Below are 17,639 nucleotides of genomic sequence, written 5' to 3'. Positions count from 1 at the left end.
TGAGAGGCGTCTGTAATTTACATCATAGGTAGACCTCAACTATGGGAGACAAACTGAGAAAAAAAAAACAGAAAATCACATTGTCTGTTTTTTTAACATTTTATTTGCATATTATGGTGGAAAATAAGTATTTGGTCAGAAACAAAATTTCATCTCAATACTTTGTAATATATCCTTTGTTGGCAATGACAGAGGTCAAACGTTTTCTGTAAGTCTTCACAAGGTTGCCACACACTGTTGTTGGTATGTTGGCCCATTCCTCCATGCAGATCTCCTCTAGAGCAGTGATGTTTTTGGCTTTTCGCTTGGCAACACGGACTTTCAACTCCCTCCAAAGGTTTTCTATAGGGTTGAGATCTGGAGACTGGCTAGGCCACTCCAGGCAGTGGCGTAGGAAGGGGGGTGCGGGGGGGGCGGGCCGCCCCGGGCGGCACACTGCGGGGGGCGGGTCGGCCGGCGCTGCAGAAGGAGGAGAAAAAAAAAAAAACGTGGGCCCTTTAAGTCTTCGGGCGCCCGCCCCCTTCCCCCGGTGCCAGCGCTAATAATACTCACCTCTCCTGGTTCCTGCGGCTGCGCGGTAGCTGCAGCCAGCGTCTTCAGCGCCCTCTGACTCTGCGACGTCTCAGGGCAGAGGGTGCGATGACATCATCACTGCGCGCTCAGCCTCTCTGTCCTGATCGTCGCAGAGCCGGAGAGACGCTGACTGCACCGGACCTGCACTGGGAACGGGAGAGGTGAGGATTTTACTTTTTTTTTTTTTTCTTTATGTCTGTCTGGGGGCAATGCTGGAGACCCTGGGGCAGATTTCTGGACACACTGGGCAATGCTGGACACTGGGGCAGATTTCTGGACAGACTGGGGCAGATTTCTGGACACACTGGGCAATGCTGGACACTGGGGCAGATTTCTGGACAGACTGGGGCAGATTTATGGACACACTGGGCAATGCTGGACACTGGGGCAGATTTCTGGACAGACTGGGGCAGATTTATGGACACACTGGGCAATGCTGGACACTGGGGCAGATTTCTGGACAGACTGGGGCAGATTTCTGGACAGACTGGGGCAGATTTCTGGACACACTGGGCAATGCTGGACACTGGGGCAGATTTCTGGACACTGGGGCAATGCTGGACACTGGGGCAGATTTCTGGACACGCTGGGGCAGATTGCTGGACACGCTGGGGCAATGCTGGACACTGGGGCAGATTGCTGGACACGCTGGGGCAATGCTGGACACTGGGGCAGATTGCTGGACACACTGGCGGCAATGCTGGACACTGGGGCAGATTGCTGGACACACTGGCGGCAATGCTGGACACTGGGGCAGATTGCTGGACACACTGGCGGCAATGCTGGACACACTGGGGCAATGCTGGACACACTGGGGCAATGCTGGAGACCCTGGGGCAGATTGCTGGGCACACTGGGGGCAGAGTGCTGGACACACTGGGCAATGCTGGAGACCCTGGGGCAGATTGCTGGGCACACTGGGGGCAGAGTGCTGGACACACTGGGCAATGCTGGAGACCCTGGGGCAGATTTCTGGACACATTGGGCAATGCTGGAGACCCTGGGACAGATTTCTGGACACTGGGGCAATGCTGGACACTGGGGCAGATTGCTGGACACACTGGGGCAGATTTCTGGACACACTGGGCAATGCTGGAGACCCTGGGACAGATTTCTGGACACTGGGGCAATGCTGGACACTGGGGCAATTTGCTGGACACGCTGGGGCAATGCTGGACACTGGGGCAGATTGCTGGACACACTGGCGGCAATGCTGGACACACTGGGACAATGCTGGACACACTGGGGCAGATTGCTGGACACACTGGGGCAGATTGCTGGACACACTGGGGCAGATTGCTGGACACACTGGGGGCAGGACTTGAGGCATGGGCAGAATGTAGATACGGGGCATGATTGGAGACACGGGGCAGAATGAAAGACATGGGGCAGGATGGATACGATGGAGACTGATGGGGCAGGATGGGGAGATCATATGGGGTAGAATGGATACTCATGAGGGCAGGATGGGAGAACATATGGCTGGAGCCAGGAATGAGATAAACGGGGCCAGGATGGGGGATATTACCATAGGGGCTAATTAAGGGATATTATTACTGCAGTGATGTATTTATTTTATTTTTTGAGTATACTGTTTTAAATGGGGGGCGGTCCTGTTACTGTGCAGAGTGACACTATATCGCCTTTTTTTCTTCGTGGTGTAATGTAGAAGTTGTTAAAAATTAAGTAATGTGTTCTACAAGCGGAGCTCGAGATAACTGTGTTATTTCCTGCAGAAACGAGTCCTGGCTAGAAGAAATGATGGCGGTCTGTGCTGGATGAAAGATGAAGGACTTCATCTAGAGACGTCACTGGTGAGTCAGTGTTACCTATACACTGACACTATATACTGTATACTATATACAAAGGTCCTGTGTACAATGTCACCAGTGATCACTGTACCTATACATTATATGCAGAGCTCCTGTGTATAATATCACCAGTGATCTCAGTATTACCTCTACACAGACACTGCATACTAAGTACAGATCTCCTGTGTATAATGGCACTTATGGTGATAGTATGGTGCTTTTTTTTTATTACTGATCAGTATTGTAGTATTCAGTCACTATGTGGTGGTAATATGTGGTCTGGAAATGGTGTTGTGGTATTTGTCCCTTGTATGTACTATTTGGTCACCAAGTGGTGGTAATATGTGATCTGGTCATGGTGAGGCGGTATTTGTCCCTTGTATATAGTATTATTTGGTCCCTATGTGGTCTGGTCATGGTGTGGTGGTGTTTCTTCCTGTATGTGATATTATTGGTCTTGGTATAGTGGATTCTGTTGTGTATGGCGGTCATTTGTTCTCTCTGATTTTAATTATTTAAAAGTCACAGGTTTGGCATGTGGGGGTGACACCATTAGGCCCAGTTTAAGTTCTACAAAACAGGAAAACTATTTTTGGTACCTTTGTGTGTATTGAGCAGGGGGGGGAGGGGGGGGGGGCGCCAAACTCGGGAGCAGCCCCGGGCGGCAAAAGCTCTAGCTACGCCTCTGACTCCAGGACCTTGAAATGCTTCTTACGAAGCCACTCCTTCGTTGCCCTGGCGGTGTGCTTTGGATCATTGTCATGTTGAAAGACCCAGCCACATTTCATCTTCAATGCCCTTGCTGATGGAAGGAGGTTTGCACTCAAAATCTCACGATACATGGCCCCATTCATTTTTTCATGTACTCGGATCAGTCGTCCTGGCCCCTTTGCAGAGAAACAGCCCCAAAGCATGATGTTTCCACCACCATGCTTTACAGTAGGTATGGTGTTTGATGGATGCAACTCAGTATTCTTTTTCCTCCAAACACGACAAGTTGTGTTTCTACCAAACAGTTACAGTTTGGTTTCATCAGACCATAGGACATTCTCCCAAAACTCTTCTGGATCATCCAAATGCTCTCTAGCAAACTTCAGACGGGCCCGGACATGTACTGGCTTAAGCAGTGGGACACATCTGGCACTGCAGGATCTGAGTCCATGGTGGCGTAGTGTGTTACTTATGGTAGGCCTTGTTACATTGGTCCCAGCTCTCTGCAGTTCGTTCACTAGGTCCCCCCGCGTGGTTCTGGTATTTTTGCTCACCGTTCTTGTGATCATTCTGACCCCACGGGGTGGGATTTTGCGTGGAGCCCCAGATCGAGGGAGATTATCAGTGGTCTTGTATGTCTTCCATTTTCTAATTATTGCTCCCACTTTTGATTTCTTCACTCCAAGCTGGTTGGCTATTGCAGATTCAGTCTTCCCAGCCTGGTGCAGGGCTACAATTTTGTTTCTGGTGTCCTTTGACAGCTCTTTGGTCTTCACCATAGTGGAGTTTGGAGTCAGACTGTTTGAGGGTGTGCACAGGTGTCTTTTTATACTGATAACAAGTTTAAACAGGTGCCATTACTACAGGTAATGAGTGGAGGAAAGAGGAGACTCTTAAAGAAGAAGTTACAGGTCTGTGAGAGCCAGAAATCTTGATTGTTTGTTTCTGACCAAATACTTATTTTCCACCATAATTTGCAAAAAAAATGATAAAAAAAAACAGACAATGTGATTTTCTGTATTTTTTTTCTCAGTTTGTCTCCCATAGTTGAGGTCTACCTATGATGTAAATTACAGACGCCTCTCATCTTTTTAAGTGGTGGAACTTGCACTATTGCTGACTGACTAAATACTTTTTTGCCCCACTGTATAAGACACAGGAACAAGAAGTAGGTGCCCTAACACATGCAGCTGTACCGGATGTGCCAGTCACTGGTCGGCACCATGCAGAACTGCAAATGAATGTGATCTAGGGTTGTTTACTAAGCAAATATCGCCAGCTAGTCATTGAGTAAACTGACGGTACCTGACTGCTGGCAGATGTATCTAGTAATCATGGATATCTTAGGTGCCCACACATCTTATTTAGCTGTCTCTGTTTTGGGCAAGTGTTCATGCGTTTTCCACTGGGAGAGCAGAGTAAGCAGCTGTTGGCCACGTTCACACAATTCAGTATTTGGTCAGTATTTTACATCAGTATTTGTAAGCCAAAACCAGGAGTGGGTGATAAATGCAGAAGTGGTGCATATGTTTCTATTATACTTTTCCTCTGATTGTTCCACTCCTAGTTTTGTCTTACAAATACTGACCAAATACTGAACGTGTGAACATGGCCTTAGGCTCCTTTAGAGAAGATTGGGCACTGCGATTCAGTATGCCTGATCTTTCATTTCTCAGACAGCATCTGTCGGGAGCAGAGGAGCCCCCATAAACATTAGTTCCCACAATAAGTTTTTCCACTGCATATTTTTGTGTATAAACAGCGTCTTACAGTTCCATAAAACGTACAGGATTTATAAATATCTCATGCCCAATGTGCTTTCTTTAATGCTGCGTAAACTGATCTGCGGTGTAATTTTTAAGTCCGCAACATGTTAATTTCACAGGCGGTAAGGCAGGGTTCACATTTGCATCTGTGTGCGCAGCGTACGATCCGCATGCGTCATGCGTATATATCTTTAACATTGTGTACGCAGGGACAAGTTTTTGCATGCGTTCGCTTGCGGAGGAGGTGTGCGACGGCGGGGTTCGGCAAACTCAACACGTTGCATTTTTTGAGGCGTCAAATATTGAGCAATCGTCCAGGTGATTCTAATTAAAGGAAAATTACTTAAAAATGATGTTCCAAATTATTAAGCAGGCCACAAGTTTCAAGCAACAACATGGGAGCTAAAAAGGATCTCTCTGCTGCTGAAAAGTGTTAAATAGTGCAATGCCTTGGACAAGGTATGAAAACATTAGATATTTCATACTGTGAAGAGATTTGTGACTGAAACAGAGCACAGACAGAGTTCATGCAGATAAAGGCATAATGAGGAAGGTTTCTGCCAGACAAATTCATTGGATTAAGAGAGCAGTTGCCAAAATACCATTACAAAGCAGCAAACAGATATTTGAAGCTGCTGGTGCCTCTGGAGTCCCTCGAACTTCAAGGTGTAGGATCCTTCAAAGGCTTGCTGTGGTGCATAAACCTACTATTCGGCCACCCCTAAACAGTGTTCAAAAGCAGAAACGGTTGCAGTGGGCCCAGACATACATGAAGACTAATTTCCAAACAGTCTTGTTTACTAATGAGTGTTGAGTAACCCTGGATGGTCCAGATGGATGGAGTAGTGGATGGCCACCATGTCCCAACAAGGCTGTGATGTCAGCAAGGAGGTGGAGGAGTCATGTTTTGGGCCGGAATCATGGGGAAACAGCTGGTAGGACGCTTTAAGGTTCCTGAAGGTGTGAAAATGACCTCTGTAAAGTATATAGAGTTTCTGACTGACAACTTTCTTCCATGGTCTAAAAAGCAGAAACGTGTCTTCAGAAGCAAAATCATCTTCATGCTGACAATGCCCCATCTCATGCTGCTAAGAATACCTGAGTCATTGGCTGCTATGGGCATAAAAGGAGATAAACTCATGGTGCGGCCACCATCTTCCCCTGACCTCAACCCTATAGAGAACGAGTATCATCAAGCAAAAGATGTATGAGGGTGGGAGGCAGTGCACATCAAAACAGCAGCGCTGGGAGGGAAGAAATACAAGCAGAAACTCTCCAAAAACTCAGGAGTTCAATGGATGCGAGAATTGTGAAGGTGATATCAAAGAAGGGGTCCTATGTTACATGTAACTTGGCCTGTTAGGAGGGTTTGGAGTTAAATAGCTTTTTTGTTCAGTGAATGTGACCTCCTAATGCTGCAAATTCCACAAATGAGCATTTTCAGTTCTATAAAACATATCAAATGTATAGAAATTCTACTGTCCCTAATAATTTGGAACAGTGCATTTTGAGTTTTTATTTATTTTGGAGATTATACGGTTATCATTGGGAGGTTTCTTCAATAACATTCGATGTATAATCTAACGGGTGATGACTTATTAGACTGACTGTCATCTGCACCGACCATTTAGGAAAATCCGAGAAAAATGTCATCTGCATAATAATTTGGAACACAGTGTACTGAGCTGCTGGATTTTCATGGAAACAAATGTTTCTCCTCACTGACAGCAACCAGAGATGTGGAAAACTGTGAGGGAATAAAGTTCAACATTGCTTTGTTTTCCAACCAAATGGCAGAACGCTTTCCTTCTGGAGCAGCAGAACAGTCCCGACCCCAGACAGCACCGGAGATCGGGAACCATTGCGGTCGCCGGGCACTGGCCAGGACTGGGGGGCGTTGTGCGCAGGACACACGTGACGTCACCGCCCTGCCCTCTCCAGACAGCCCCTCCACCCCCCCGCTCCTCTCCGCACCCACGTGTCCTGCAGAGTCCCCGCCCCGTGCCGACGTCACCAGCTTGGAATGCGTTTCCTGTGGCGGCGGCGCGCGGACTGGGCAGGGTGCGGGACGTCACCGCGTAGAAGTCGGGAACCGTTAGCGGCGGCCGAGACGAGGCCAGTCACCGAGAGCAGCGCCAGGGGGAGCGGCCGCAGCAACCTGCATCTCCCCACACACCGGGGCCGAGAGCACAGCCCCGTCCGCACCTAAACCCACCAGACCGGGACCCCGCCGCCACCGAGGTGAGACACACCGGACGTTACGGTGCATAACTAATGAGGGCCCTGTATGGAGTGTACAGATGTGTGCAGTGTGTGGGGAGCGGTATATACCTCTGTATGATACTTGTGTGTACAGTGCAGTGTCCGGTGGATATAACGCTAGTAATGCTCTTATATAGGGGGCTATAGCTATAATGCAGGTGCAGCACGGACCCTGCAGGAGTGTAGGGTGTATAGTGCTGTGTCCAGTGGATATAGATGTGTGATCATGTGCAGGGCTGTGTATACTCCATAGGTAAGCTGTGACCGCTGTATACACCCTACAGTAGAAGTGCTGTATACACTATAGGTAAGCTGTGACCGCTGTATACACCCTACAGTAGAAGTGCTGTATACACTATAGGTAAGCTGTGACCGCTGTATACACTATAGATAAGCTGTGACCGCTGTATACACTATAGGTAAGCTGTGACCGCTGTATACACCCTACAGTAGAAGTGCTGTATACACTATAGGTAAGCTGTGACCGCTGTATACACTATAGATAAGCTGTGACCGCTGTATACACTATAGGTAAGCTGTGACCGCTGTATACACCCTACAGTAGAAGTGCTGTATACACTATAGGTAAGCTGTGACCGCTGTATACACCCTACAGTAGAAGTGCTGTATACACTATAGATAAGCTGTGACCGCTGTATACACCCTACAGTAGAAGTGCTGTATACACTATAGATAAGCTGTGACCACTGTATACACCCTACAGTAGAAGTGCTGTATACACTATAGATAAGCTGTGACCGCTGTATACACTATAGATAAGCTGTGACCGCTGTATACACCCTACAGTAGAAGTGCTGTATACACTATAGATAAGCTGTGACCGCTGTATACACTATAGATAAGCTGTGACCGCTGTATACACCCTACAGTAGAAGTGCTGTATACCAGGGGTGTCAAACTGCATTCCTCGAGGGCTGCAAACAGGTCATGTTTTCAGGATTTCCTAGTACTGCACAGGTGATAATTTAATCGCCAACTCATTATTTGTGTAGGTGATTAAATTATCACCTGTGCAGTACAAGGAAATCCTGAAAACATGACCTGTTTGCAGCCCTCGAGGAATGCAGTTTGACACCCCTGCTGTATACTCCATAGGTAAGCTGTGACCGCTGTATACACTATAGATAAGCTGTGACCGCTGTATACACTATAGATAAGCTGTGACCGCTGTATACACTATAGATAAGCTGTGACCGCTGTATACACTATAGATAAGCTGTGACCGCTGTATACACTATAGATAAGCTGTGACCGCTGTATACACCCTACAGTAGATGCAGCTGACACCTGTAGGATATACGGTACATGTATATCTGTCTCCTGCTGTAGGGTGTATACAGCTGTCACATTCTGGTGTATACATTGCTATTGCTACACATTTAGGGTTTGTATGTCAGTACTTACATGTATGTATACCTCTATATATAATGGATATAGCTATCTATGGATGTGTATCTGATTCTGTATGTTAGTGTGTGTATATAGATCCCTGCAGTGACTGCAAGCTTTATACATTATCGTGTGTGTGTATATACACACACACACACACACACACACACACACACACACACACACACACACACACACACACACACACACACACACACACACAGACATACATACATACATACATACATACATACATACATACGCACGCACGCACAGTGTAAATTTTGACTGTTAGGATCAGGTTGGGGTGATACTTTTGTAGGCTTGTGTACATACTATAGACTGGCAGTGAAGGGGTTATTTGTTCTTGCCCTTTACACCGTGTCTGCCCATAGAGGGTACCAGCAGTGATACATCCTCTGTATTGCTGCGATCAGCTCTCCTGTCCCCCCACACTTGGCTGTGATACAGGGGGCATTGTGTCCATGTGCAGACACCCTATAATCTGACCGTGCTTTCCGCCCCCAGAGGCAGCAGGGAGTTTCCCTGTAGGAATGTGCAGTGGGAGGGAGGCACAGGACATCCTGGGAGTGGTAGTTTGCAGGGGGGGGATTAGACCTTCCCTCTGTACAGTGTTTATTTATAACACAAGACCACCACAAATACACACATGGCCTAAGACAGAAATACCGTCCCTGGCGTTGTCCCTGTGCCCCCTTCTTTGCCGGAGCGTATTCCACATGGATGAGCCTGGCTCTGGATGTGGAGGAGTCTGCGCAGACACAATGTAACAGCATAGACCAGATGTATAAATATTTACCCCTTTTGTATATATTTGTATATTTGTAGTTTTTCATGTCTGAAAATCCTTTTGTATTGAGGTTATTACAGTTTTCAAGCTCTGGCTTTACTATTGGTGTGAACCTAGAAGTCTTAGCATAACATGTGCCTTTTCAGGGCATGCTGAGGGTTGTAGTTTCCCTCCAGCCGGAGAGCTACATTTTGTCTATATTATTTCCTGCTTTTGTGAAAAATTGCCAACTTGATGTGCGGTTGTTGTAATTCCATGTAGACTTCCTGGTTTTCTGTGCTCCTCCTGGTTGTTACTGTGCAGATCAGTGGCCTCAGGAGCTGATGTGTCAGCACTTGTCTGGCCTTCTTTTTTTTCTTTTTTTTTTTTTTCTTCCCCTGAAGGTACATTTTTTTTCTGGTTTCCTTTGTCTTCAAAGTTTGTGCAAAGACAAATGTGGCCAAGTCTAAATCACTGGTTATAGTGCTACAGTAACTTACCAACTTGTAGTGTTGCAAGACGTGTAATTTTCTCTTTTAAATATTATAAGCTTCAGTATATATGAGAACACAAGTGTAAACTTTGCAAATAGATCAAAAGTGCAATTCAGTAATGTTGCCATGTTATAGCTTTAGAATACAAGTTATTAGATACATAGCAATTGTCAAATCTGTAAATTATATTTCTGTTAACATCACACTCGGATGGCACAACTTGACCATTAGGGTAAAAATGCAAACATTTGTGGGCAGAAAATCCGTAATTAGTGTGCAACTTTTAGAGTGTACAAGAGGCCTTTTTTACTTTCTGTAATGTGACCAACTTGCAATGTAAAGGCTGAAATTCTCATCACATCAATGGTGGAGAAATGTCTCCTGCGTCTAAATATTTCAAGGCCTGAGCTTTATTGATCATCTGTTTTGGAACCTCAGGCGCTTCTTCCACAGAATCTCTTTGCCCTTGAGTGCCCTATAAGGGTAAGTTCACACTAGGCGTTTTTTCAGCCGTTTTTTTTTTCTGCAGCAAATCCTGATCTCTTGGCAGGTAAGAAGCATGTTTTTTTTTTTTCCCTTCTGTTTTTCGTGGCAGTTTTTGTGCATTTTTTTGTGGCGATTTTGGCATACTTAGATCTGTCTCTTGTGCATGTTTTTAATGGTTAGTATTGGAAAAAAAGTCCTATTTCAAAGAATGAGGTTTTGGCACAAAAGAAAGCACTGCAAAACTGGACACCTGTGTTTTTGGTGTGTTTTTGTTTTTTTCACCTCCCATTCAATCAATGGATGAAAGCGCTGACATAAGTGACTAGCTCCATGTTCAAAAAAACATGCAAAGCACAAAATACTGATGCCAAAAAAACAGTGTGTGTGCATGAGATTCCAGAAATCTCATTGGCTTTGCTGGTATTGTGAAAAGCAGCGGAAAATTAGCATTAAAAAGTGCAGCAAACGCTTAGTGTGAACCTACCCTAACACTTTTTTTTCCCCTCCAATACAGATAAACATGTATTTTGTGGCTACTTTCAAAGCTGATGCACCAGGACTGATCATCAGCTTGTTACAGGTTAACACACACTGATAAGCACTCACCACACTGAAAAAACAAACTCCATGCTGAAACCAACTTTGGGTATGTGCACACGTTGCAGATTTTCTGCAGAACTGCAGCTTTTTTTTCCGCGCAGAAACGCAGATCTGCAAGTGATTTATAGTACAATGTAAATCAATGGTAAAAAAAAATGCTGTGCTAATGGTGTGGAAAAATCTGCACGGAAACGCAGCAGATTAAAAAAAGGAGCATGTCGCTACTTTTGTGCAGATCTGCGTTTCTGCACCCATTCCATAATAGAAATCTGTAGGGGTAAAAAAAGGAAGAAATCTGCACAAAAATCTGCAACGTGTGCACTTATCAAAATAAGGTGCAGATTCTGACCTACTTTTTTTGCCAAGAAATGCAGAATCTGCACAGAAAATCCGCTAAGTCATCTGGGTAATTTTGCAATGCATCCTGGGAATGGAAGATGGCGGCAGGCACAAGCGGTTCGGCGGAGCTTCTGTGGATCCCAGGGGTGAGCATATAACTATTTTTTTTATTTTAATTATTTATTTTTTTTTTTAACGGGCATATGGTTCCCACACTGCTAAATACTGCGTGGGCTGTGTTAGATACCGCGTGACTGCTATATACTACATAGGCAGTGTTATATACTCCGTGGGCTGTGCTAGATATTACGTGGCCACTGTTATATATTACGTGGCCAATGTTGTATACTACGCGGCTCTGTGCCGTATACTACGCGGCTCTGTGCCGTATACTACGCGGCTCTGTGCCGTGTACTACGCGGCTCTGTGCCGTGTACTACGCGGCTCTGTGCCGTGTACTACGCGGCTCTGTGCCGTGTACTACGCGGCTCTGTGCCGTGTACTACGGGGACATGCATATTCTAGAATACCTGATGCGTTAGAATCGGGCCACCATCTAGTAAATAATAATAATCTTTATTTTTATATAGTGCTATCATATTCCGCACTAAACTTTGACAGCGTGCACAAGAGACAACAAAAAAGCAGCAAAACGTGCTTTTTGTAAGCCGCTGCTTTACTGCCAAGAGAAGAGGTTTTGCCTGCGGTAAAAAAAAATGCAACAAAAACGCAACGTGTGAACATAACCTATAACAGTTAAACCAAACGAAAACATAATCGTATGTGACCAAACAGTGCAACAAACTGAGTGCGCTAGCGATCAGATAAAGAGGAACTTGCATATAAAAACCTGCCAGGTCCACTGTAGATGCTGTTTTCAAATCCGTCCATGCCATCATCACAATATGTCGGTCATTATGGAGTAGCCACGTATGGTACATTACTTTGCAGTTTTTCAGAAGACTATGAAGAAAGCATTTTATATTTAAGTACACGCATGCTTGCAAAATAAGCAGATTATCATTGGGAGTAAGAAGAACTCGCTAATTTCAGTGGGACCGGGGTGACCATCTGTTATGTACGGGGCCTCCTGACTCTTTTTGACTTCCCAGCGGCCCAGAGGAGTCTGACAGCTGGAACCTCAATGGCCGATTCTTGTTTACTAGGAATATAAGCCGCTGGTGGAGTTCGGCAGTGACTGTCTTATCACGCCAAGGAGCGTTCGGCCAAGCTGAGCGCACGTGTATGGGGTAGTAAGGAAAGATGTCTCTGCTCCCATTCACGGGTATGACCAGACTAAGAATCAAAGTTTTGATTCTTAGTGACCGTTGAACAGGGGGAGAAGCTGCCGCGCCCCCCCCCCCCCACGCCTTCCATGACTCGAGTATAAGCCGAGATGGGCACTTTCAGCCCATTTTTTGGGGGCTGAAAATCTCGGCTTATACTCGAGCATATACTGTAATTAAATAGGAAGCCACGGGCTTTAGCTGCATGCACCAGGACCCTGATGAGTCAATGGGGGCATGCACAGATACAGTGTAAAGCATGGGGGACATTAAGGCTGAGTCTCTGAGCTTGAAAGTGGATTTTATGTCAGACCAAGGTTTTATCTTGAATCTCCTGGGCCCTAATATCTTTAGATATAAACCTATCTAACAAACTGAGCTGTTCTGCGTGGCAGCCCAGGGCATGGCAGCCTCACCGTTCAGTGCTTACATCTGACTGACGCTTTTGGTGAAAAGAAGTCAATTGCCATGGGGGCCGGCTGATAGACCTCCACCGATCCGATATTGATGACCTATTGAAAGGATTGGCCATAAGTTGTATTTGACCAGGCAACCCCATTAAATTAGACCATGCCGGAAAGTGCTTCAAGTGGCTTTTTTAATATTAATTAACAAAATGACCCGGAGCACACATGGGTGTAAGTGCAATGTGTAGGTGCACATTCACACTGTGGCCGCACTAACAGAATCTAGGATAAAACCAATGAGCAGTAAGTAAATGAATAGTACATGGAAATAAAAAGGTGGCTTAGCTGACACTAGTGGAAGTATGCCATGTTATTTTTACCCAGTAGTAAGTAAATGCTATTTGCTTATTTCTTTTTTTTTTTATCCTTGGCATTTCGTAATGCTGCTTCTTTGGAGTCCTAGAATCCTATTGCTAAAATGCCAGAATAAAATACACCATGATGTATATGTTGAAAAAAAGAAAAGCTAGTGACCTCAAAAACCCCAAACCCCAAAATGCTGCATATGGAGACCATTTAGTACTTGCTATAGAGGTCACAGGAGACCTGTTACATTAAAGTACAGTCCGACCTGCAGGCAGAATGTTATACAGTCGGAGGAGCTGAGCAGATTGATACATAGTTTTGCGGGAAAAGATTCAGTGTAAGGCTGGTTTCACACATCCTGATAATTCCGGTACCGGAGATATCAGTGTCCATGTGTGTACTATGTGCAGCACATGTGTGGCAACCGTGTGCCGCATCAGTACCACACAGACGGCCACCGGGGAAGTAGCGCCACTGTAAGCGCTTTTCCCCTGCATGTGGTGCTGAAGCCCGCTGTCATCCCTTCTCCCCTGCTCGGCCGGCGAGCAGTGGAGAATGAATGAATGATACGCAGCGGGCGCAGGCTCAGTAACTAGCGCTGACGTCACTCAGTCTGTTCTTGCTGCCGGCATGAACTCCTGTGACCTCAGGACCGTGGGAGAATGCAAGTGATGATGTCACTGTGACAGAGCTTGAACTGCCGTGACCTCATCACTTGCATTCTCCCACGGTCCTGAGGTCACAGGAGTTCATGCCAGCGACCGAGCACCGACTCGGTGACGTCCCCGCTAGTTACTGAGTCTGCGCCCACTGCATATCATTCACTCCCCAGTAGTTCACAGCCGGGTCGGTCGCTTTAGCACTTCTCCGGTTGTACCTTGTACATTCCCCTAGATATGGATTACAGTGTGGGACTGACTGTACACCGGACAGGTATGGGTATATTGTTGGTTTGTTTGTTTGTTTTTTTTTTTTTTTTTTTTTTACTAGAGATCATGGGCGTCGTTTGGATTATCCCACTTGCCACCGCTACAGGGCAAGTGGGAAGAACCGGGCAAAGCTCCAGAATTGGCACATCTAATAGATGCGCCTTTTCTGGGCTGCTGTTTTTAGGCTGGGGCCCGCACCTGTGAGTTTTGCCGGGTTGGTTTAAAAACATAGGGGGGACCCCTTGTCAGATTTTTCATTCATTCATTCTCCCCTGCTCGCCAGCAGAGCAGAGGAGAATGGATGAAAGCTGTGTTCAGCAGCACACGCAAGGGAACAGCGCTTACAGTAACGCTACTTCCCCGGCGGCCTTCCGTGCACAAGGAGGACAGTGTGCACGTGTGTGGCATGGTTTGCGGCCCGTGTGTCCGGGTAAAAACGGTCATGTCTCCGGTACGTGAGAAAACGGTCACCACAGGTACCAGAGGCACTGACGTGTGAAACCAGCCTAACTTGATATTCATTTAAATGTCTGGTTATTTTTGGCTTTAAGTGGGCGGTACTACTAATCAGGACCACCCACTTGGCTGTATGTTCAATGTAAGACCTTCCTTTTTTATGCAGATAATGCACATGACCCCATGTCACATCATGTGACTTGGGTTTCCACGACTCTGTTCACGTGCATTTGAAAATGTCTTTGTGGATTTCCAGTTGTGTTTTTGACAAAATATGTTGTGTTCGTAACATGTCAGTTATTCCAGTTGCAAATGACTGAGGTTAAAGGAGTTATCCGCTACTCTGATAACCCTTTCACCATCACTATATTTACCCCATGTAAAATAATAGCTATACTCCCCTCCACTGCAGACACTGTTCGAGCGAAGACTGGGCTCTCTCTCCAGGACAGCAGGCGCCGACATCGCTGAGTAATGGACCACCCCTTTAATCCTTCTGCAAATCGGCCACACACATACAGATTTTTTTCGCAGAAATATGTTCTGGATTTTAATTCCATGAGTTAATGTATCCTGCTGCGAAATATGTTAGTGCTATATAAATAAAGGTTATTATCCCAAAGGTAGGCTAATTATAGAAATAATTTTAAAAAAATTGCAGAGAACATTAGTGGTGATTTTTTTCTTTCTGCTGTTGAGTGGTTACTGGCTGATGTACGAGCATTATTGTATTTTTGGGACAATGAGACGCACTTTTATCAAGAAAAAAATCTTGCTTTAAAGAAATTTGCGTTTTCTAGTCCAGAGGCAGTTTCCTGTTATCAAGGAGAACACTGACACCAGCAGGGCTGTGGAGTCAGTATAAAAGGGACCAACTACCACTCCTAAATTATGCAATAAATTTTGGGTACATTATGTTTCGTAATTTGGGAAAGTTATGAAATGTCCAATACATGTCTGTTCTGTCCCTGATTTAAGGATCTCTGCTTTTAGTGGAGATGAATCTGTGCTGCACTTTATGTACATGCTCAGTAGTGACCAGTCCTGTGGAGTCGTATTGGAGATGAATCTGTGCTGCACTTTATGTACATGCTCAGTAGTGACCAGTCCTGTGGAGTCGTAGTTGAGATGAATCTGTGCTGCACTTTATGTACATGCTCAGTAGTGACCAGTCCTGTGGAGTCGTATTGGAGATGAATCTGTGCTGCACTTTATGTACATGCTCAGTAGTGACCAGTGCTGTGGAGTCGTATTGGAGATGAATCTGTGCTGCACTTTATGTACATGCTCAGTAGTGACCAGTCCTGTGGAGTCGTAGTTGAGATGAATCTGTGCTGCACTTTATGTACATGCTCAGTAGTGACCAGCGCTGTGGAGTCTGAGGTTTGGCTTACCGACTAAACAGCTCTGGACACCTGCGTCCTTCCCAATCACTGAGAGATTTGCTCTTTCTCTTCCTGCCCCACACTTATCAGGGTGATCGGTGCAGGGCAGGAAGAAGCTACCAGGATGTGCACATCACTAAAGCTTGTGTGGTTGCGATCAGTCATATGCCTGGAAGAAAATTAAAATGTTAGTATATATACAGTGTGTAGCTGCAGCAGAGGTGTGATTGGATGTAGCAGATTGTGTGTGCATGTAGCAAAGCTCTGTGTGCAGCAGAGTTGAGTGTGCTTGTTCTGTGCGTTCATGCAGCAGTGTTTTTGTGTGTGTAGAAACACACTACTAATGGTCATATTCATCTCTTTAGTGGCTGCCTAAAGCATTATTACACGTCTACATCCACTTAGAAATCTCTTCCTTCCATTACACAGAAAATTAGCTTTGTAAATTTACATAAAATCCGCACCACCAGGAAATGTGGATTAGATGTTCTAAAATGTCATCTGCAATGCTGGTAGTGTAATAAGCCGCGCTGGAAAGTCTAGACAGAAGATTCTCGGCATATCTTACTTTTGTGAGCATATCCCAATGATCGGACCTATAAGCACAGACCGTGGGGGGCGCCACATGCGTATTTTTACCTGGAGGATTATCTGTTTTCCATTTTTTTTTTTGGTGGTGCAAAACCCATTGGGGTTTTGTTTCTGTCGTCATTCATTGCATCTAGCACCAGAGCAGAGCGTAATGCTGTCCGAGGAACTTGTGTAATGTTTCCACTCTTCAGGCTGAATGCACTCCTGGATTAGTTGTGGATTTGCTGCGCTGATTTTCCAGCTGATGAACCACACCAGACACCGATGTAAATGTGTGTGACCACTTTATAGACTTTATATTGAATCCGTGCTCTGCACTGTGTGTTTCTGGGCTGCTCACTTTTTGAGGGTCTTTTAATGAATCGGTGGTCATTTTAAAGTAAAAAAGACCCCAGTGATTTGAAGACAACTAAAGGGACACGCAAAAAAATATGTTCAGAATGTTTAGTTACTTTTTAGCAGAACTCACTTTCTGCTTTCACATCGATAAATGATGTTTATTTTCAGATCCACAGAATGTCAATTACCGGTATGTTTAATTCTTTCAGTCTTTTGTAAAGCGTTTAAAATAAGTGACCAGTTCATTCTTCAGGCCGTTTCTGGATGGAAGCCACTCGCTAGTTGACACATGCATTTTTATTATTATTATTATACATTTTTATAGCGCCATTTATTCCATGGCGCTTTACATGTGAATACGGGGCAAATATAGACAATTACATTAAACATGAGCAGATAACAAGGCACACGAGTACATAAGGAGGGAGGACCCTGCCCGCGAGGGCTCACAGTCTGCAGGGGGTGGGTGAGGATACACTAGGAGAGGGAAGAGCTGGCTGTGCGGCTGTTCAGTAGGTTGAGGATCACTGCAGGCTGTAGGCTTGTCGGAAGAGATGAGTCTTCAGGTTCTTTTTGAAAGTTTCTATGGTAGGCGCAAGTCTGATGTGTTGGGGTAGAGAGTTCCAGAGTATGGGGGA

At 45.5% G+C, this 17,639-nt stretch overlaps 1 protein-coding gene across 2 annotated transcripts in view; it reads left to right on the top strand.

Moving 5' to 3' along the window:
- The first annotated feature begins 6,857 nt into the window (after positions 1–6,857).
- ITGB1 (integrin subunit beta 1) overlaps positions 6,858–17,639 on the top strand; it is a 40,490-nt gene continuing 29,708 nt past the window's right edge. For both annotated transcript variants that reach the window (XM_069729670.1, XM_069729669.1), the window contains exon 1: positions 6,858–7,102. The gene's annotated coding sequence lies outside the window, so the exon portion shown is untranslated. The remainder of the gene's footprint in view (positions 7,103–17,639) is intronic.

Source organism: Ranitomeya imitator, chromosome 6 (assembly GCF_032444005.1).
Source record: "Ranitomeya imitator isolate aRanImi1 chromosome 6, aRanImi1.pri, whole genome shotgun sequence".
NCBI lineage: Eukaryota > Metazoa > Chordata > Amphibia > Anura > Dendrobatidae > Ranitomeya > Ranitomeya imitator.
The sequence above is the reverse complement of the archived record's forward strand: the minus strand, read 5'-3'. Positions and strand labels throughout refer to the sequence as shown.